Genomic DNA, 6,252 nt, shown 5'->3' with positions numbered 1-6,252 from the left:
TCTCCTACTCTGCACTCATTACTTGTATTAATTGCCCCTGTTAATGCTACATGTATAAAAGACACCTGTCCAAAACTAAATCATTCTTCTCTTGGCATGTTCACATAATCAATCACACTCCAACCTCTCCACCATGGCAGAAACCAAAGAGCTGTCTAAAAACACTAGGAACAAAACTGTAGACCTGCACAAGCTGAAATGGGCTACAGGACAATAGGCAAGCAGCTTGGTGAGAAGGCAGCAACTGTTGGTGCAATTATTAGAAAATAGAAGAAACAAGAAAACAGTCTATTTTACTCGGTGTGGGGCTCCATGCAAGATCTTGCCTAGTGGGATAAGGAATCGGATGATTCTGAACAAGGTCAGGAATCAGTCCAGAACTAGAGGGGAGGACCTCATCAATGACCTAAAGAGAGCTGGGCACAAAGTCTCAAAGATTACCATTAGTAACACACTATGCCAGCATGGATTAAAATCCTACAGGACATGCAAAGTCCCCTTGCTCACACCAGCACATGTCCAGGCCTGTTTGAAGTTCATCAATAACCATCTCGATGATCCAGGGGAGGCATGGGAGAAGGTCATGTGGTCAGATGAGACAAAAATTGAACTTTTTAGTATCAATTTCGCCCTGTTTGTTGGAAGAGGAAGGTTGAGTACAACCCTAAGAACACCATCCCAACCGTGAAGCATGGTGGTGGAAACATTTGGGGGGGGCTTTTCTGCAAAGTCGACAGGATGACTGCACCACAATGAAGGAAGGATGGATGGGGTGATGTATCGCAAGATTTTTGCCAACATCCTCCTTCCCTTAGTAAGAGAATTGAAGATGGGTTATGACTGAGTCTTCCAGTATGAAAATGACCTGAAACACACAGCCCGGGCAACTAAGGAGCGGCTCCGTAAGAAGCATGTCAAGGTCCTTGAGTGACCTAGCCAGTCTCCAAACCTGAACCCAAGAGAAAATCTTTGGAAAGAGCTGAAACTCAATGTCACCCAGTGACAGCCCCGAAAACTGAAAGATCTGGAGAAGATCTGTATGGAGGAGTGATCTGATAGATCTGAAGAAGATCTGTATGGAGGAGCAACCTGAAAGATCTGGAGAAGATCTGTATGGAGGAGTGACCTGAAAGATCTGGAGAAGATCTCTATGGAGACGTGACCTGAAAGATCTGGAGAAGATCTGTATGAAGGAGTGACCTGAAAAATCTGGAGAAGATCTGTATGGAGGAGTAACCTGAAAGATCTGGAGAAGATCTGTATGGAGGAGTAACCTGAAAGATCTAGAGAAGATCTGTATAGAGGAGTGACCTGAAAGATCTGGAGAAGATCTGTATGGAGGACTGACCTGAAAGATCTGGAAAAGATCTGTATGGAGAAGTGACCTGAAAGATCTGGAGAAGATCTGTATGGAGGAGTGACCTGAAAGATGTGGAGGAGATCTGTATGGAGGAGTGACCTGAAAGATCTGGAGAAGATCTGTATGGAGGAGTGACCTGAAAGATCTGGAGGAGATCTGTATGGAGGAGTGACCTGAAAAAATCTGGAGAAGATCTGTATGGAGGAGTGACCTGAAAGATCTGGAGAAGATCTGTATGGAGGAGTGACCTGAAAGATCTGGAGGAGATGTGTATGGAGGAGTGACCTGAAAGATCTGGAGAAGATCTGTATGGAGGAGTGACCTGAAAGATCTGGAGAAGATCTGTATGGAGGAGCGACCTGAAACATCTGGAGAAGATCTGTATGGAGGAGTGACCTGAAAGATCTGGAGGAGATCTGTATGGAGGAGTGACCTGAAAGATCTGGAGGAGATCTGTATGGAGGAGTGACCTGAAAGATCTGGAGAAGATCTGTATGGAGGAGCGACCTGAAACATCTGGAGAAGATCTGTATCGAGCTGCCAAAACCCATGCTGCAGTGTGTCCAAACCGGGAAAAGAACTACAGGAAATGTCCGACCTCTGTAACTGTAAACAAAGGTTTCTACTAAATATTAAGTTCTGTTTTTTTATTGTATCAAATATTTATTTCATGTAATAAAATGCTAATTATTTATTTAAAAATCATACAATGGGATTTTCTGGATTTTGTTTTTATTCTGTGACAGTTGAAATGACCTACGATAAAAACTACAGACTTCTCCATTGTCTGTAGGATGAAAACTTGCAAAATTGACAGCGGATCAAATACTTATTTTCCCCACTGTATGTACTAGATTGCATCAGGACGAGTACAGAAGGAGAGAACGTTATATTATAAAGGCCCCGTTACACGCGTCGATTTATCGTGCGATCGTACCCGTCCCCATCGTTTGTGCGTTACGGGCAATTTGTTGCCCGTGTCGCACAAAGTCAGTAACCCCCGTCACACGTACTTACCTTCCAAACGTCCTCACTGTGGGCGGCGAACATCCACTTCCGAAAGGGGGAGGGACATTCAGCGTCACAGCGACGTCACACAGCGGCTGGCCAATAGAAGCGGAGGGGCGGAGATGAGCGGGACGTAACATCCCGCCCACCTCCTTCCTTCCGCATTGCCGGCGGGACGCAGGTAAGCTGTGTTTGTCGTTCCCGGGGTGTCACACGGAGTAATGTGTGCTGCCTCGGGAACGACGAACAACCGGCGCTCAGAGGGATGAACGACTTTTTGAAAATGAACGGCGTGTCAACGAGCAACGATAAGGTGAGTATTTCTGCTCGTTCACAGTCGTTCGTAGCTGTCACATGGTACGATATCTCTTACGACGTGACCCCGACGACATATCGTTAGATATATCGTAGCGTGTACCGGGGCCTTTACTGTGATGTGCTGGAGTATAGAGAGCAGAGACTCCATCCAGGATGCTCCGGGCTCTCTGCTGCCTAATGAGATTTGCTCTCGGCCGCAGCTTCTCGCCTGAAGAGCAGAGACTCCTGTCCTGTGTGGTCATCATCATCACTGTGATAAGTGGTACAGACGGTGATGTGTTCTATGCTGCTGAATGATCGGCTGACAGCAAATGACGCAGCGGAGGATACTGTTGTGTTTACTTCCAATTTGTGACGTTTCCTGGTCCTAAACCCGTGTGGAAACTTTATCAGTATTTGCCATCATTTAATACATCGATCTTTTTAGTACCTACACCAAACTTAAAAAAAAAAATAAAGATGAGAAAAGTGGATGCGATTTACATGTCTGGCACAAATTACGACATATTTAAGAATTGCATCTATATATAAAAGTTACATATTCTATAGGTCACGACCATCCTAAAAAGGTATAAAAAAAAAACAAATACATTTTGTAGCGCCCCTGAACCCCTCAGGGCACTACTAGGTGCTGCATCCTGACCGAGATGCAGGCCTACCCCCAGGGACCTGGAAGACCAGTGCCAGTACCAACACATAACATACCCAGTTCCACTCCCCATTAGGGATGACTGACTAGTCCAGGACCCAATGGATGGTCGCCCATCCCAACCAACCCGGTGGGAGGGGACAAAACAGACACAGACAGACAGTCAGACAGTGGAATCCGATAGTGACAGTGGAAGGGGACGGACGTGTCTCCAGACGGGGTCGTGTAACGATGACCCAGGTAGCAAGGAGTGGTCGCCAGGGAGGGTACAGCCAGGAACCTCTGGAACCAGAGCACTAACGGGGCACGGGGCCCTAGGTCAGGCAACAGCTTCAGGCAACCTGACAAATACCTGCACAGTGAGGGGACCTTCAAGGACCTCACTGACCCAAGAATCTGGGGGCAACGAGCAGTAAAGACTGAGCAAGGGACCGGAACACCGACTCCAGATGGTTCGCACTGCCCGCCGTATGGACAAGAGACTGCCAAAAGACAGTAAGAGACCCACAAATGCTCCAGGCTACGTGGTCCCAACGACAAGCGAGAGGAGCCGGGGAAAAAGAATGCCAGGTCACCACACCGCATTGGGACAAAAGGGGCCAAAAGGTCTGAACAAGCCGTCCTCAGTGACACAACTCCACCTTACAGTGAGTAAACAGACGTTGCACTGCATCCCCACCGTGTGGACTCCCTTCTTTATGCGACAGACCCCTACATTCACTCACTGGGGCCAAGCCCTACTTGCAGAGGGTCTACCAAGCAGGCTGCCACCAACATCAGCCCCAGAGGTAACAGACTGTGCAGCGGCGGTTCCTTCACCATAACCGCAACCCGCAAGTGGCGTCACAATATGAACTCTTTCACTCCCCTGTATATAACCACTTTTAAAAAGCATCCCCAGGGTCATGGAACCGGGCATCGGTCCATTATACAACTGTGACACAGCATCCCCGTACATATGCGGCCCAGGACCAAGTACCCCATAGCCCTGGGCCCCACACATTAACATGTTACAAAAGTCCGCACTTTGCGTGAGAAATTTACAACATTGCTCATTGGTGTTTCTTTTCTATCACTGTTTAGAGAGTTTATTGGGACCCGAACGTCTGTACTGTAAAATGGTCATAGTAAGAACTAGGGTGGCTGCAAAAGGAAGCAAAATGGGGGTCAGAGCAGGACAATTGCCCTGCAAACAAATGTGGATAGAGAATAAATCTATAAAAAAAAATGACTTGGGGTTTGCCCTATTTTTGATAACCAGCGCAGGTAAACCAGACAGCTGGGGGCTGCAACAATCAGCTGTCTGCTTTACCTTTGCAGGATATCAAAAATAGAAGGGTTGCCCTTATTTGTCTATTTTTGATAACTTGCCAAGGTAAAGCAGACAGTTGGGAACTGGTATTATCAGTGTGGAAGGCTCATAGTTATTTGGCCCCTCCCAGCCAAGAAATTGGAGGAATGCAACTGCTCCAAAAGTGGTGCATCCATAAGGTGCCCCAATTCTGGCGCTTTGCCCGATTGCCCTGGTGCTGGTGGAGATTGGGGTAATAATTGTGGGGTTGATGTCAGTTGTGAATTGACAGATGGCATAAAGCCCACAGGTTAGTAATGGGGAGTCGTCTATCAGACACCCCCGTTACTAACCCAGTAAGTGAAAAGACAAAAAAAATACCCACAGGAGAAAATAGTTTATTTGAATAGAGACTCCTTTACACTCCCTCTTTCACCAATTTATTAAGTAAAAATATCCTGGAAGATCTGTCGTAATCCAATGGAGTAATTTCTCATGACACCCATCGATCCTGATGGTGCTTTGTTCTCAAAATGAGGCGCCATAGATCACTGCCAGTCAGTGGCAACCCGGAAATTCTCAGGCTTGTACCTGCCGCTGACTGAGAGTGATTTATGGAGCCTCGTTTTGAGAACAAAGCTCCAAAGTATTTGATGGGCGCTGTGCGACATTACACCACTAATAATAATAATAATAAAAAGAAATTACGTCAGAACTTTGAGGATTTCTTTTAATTAATAAATTGGTGATTGAGGGAATATGGGGGAGTATTTATTGAAATAAACTATTTTTTCTTGTGTGTGTTGGTTTTTTTTAACTCTATACTTGCTGGGTTAGTAATCTCCATTACTATCCCCTGGGCTTGATGCCAACAGTCAATTCACAGCTGATATCAACCCCAAAAGTATTACCCCGATTGCCACTGCGCCAGAGCAAACAGCATGAGCTGGGCAAAGCTCCATAATTGGAGCCTCTAATGGATGCGCCACTTCTGGGGTGGCTGTGGGCTGCTATTTTTAGGCTGGGAAGGGCCAAATAACAATGGACCTTCCGAGCTTGATAATACCAGCCCCCAGCTGTCTGTGTTACCTTGGCTGGTTATCAAACATAGGTGGGCCATTTATGTATTGATTTTGTTCACAGCAGCTTACAGGCATCTTCTGCACGCAATAGAGCTTGTTGACTGGTTGCGCTGCAGCCTTTCAACAGCCTTTATTAGCATAAGAACATACGAAATGCAAACTTGGACACAGACTTTTTTTAAAAGTTTGAGTTGGAGCCTTGGACACCGCTGTCCGGTACAAACCTCAAACTTTAGCGGTCGGGTTCGCTCATCGCTAGTAGTGATGTCACCTGAAGGGTGGAGTCTCCCAGGATGTGGTAGTGATGTCACCTGAAGGGTGGAGTCTCCCAGGATGTGGTAGTGATGTCACCTGAAGGACAGAGTCTCCCAGGATGTGGTAGTGATGTCACCTGAAGGACAGAGTCTCCCAGGATGTGGTAGTGATGTCACCTGAAGGGCGGAGTCTCCCAGGATGTGGAAGTGATGTCACCTGAAGGACAGAGTCTCCCAGGATGTGGTAGTGATGTCACCTGAAGGGCGGAGTCTCCCAGGATGTGGTAGTG

This window comes from Anomaloglossus baeobatrachus, chromosome 3, assembly GCF_048569485.1.
Source record: "Anomaloglossus baeobatrachus isolate aAnoBae1 chromosome 3, aAnoBae1.hap1, whole genome shotgun sequence".
Taxonomy (NCBI): Eukaryota; Metazoa; Chordata; class Amphibia; order Anura; family Aromobatidae; genus Anomaloglossus; species Anomaloglossus baeobatrachus.
The sequence above is the reverse complement of the archived record's forward strand: the minus strand, read 5'-3'. Positions refer to the sequence as shown.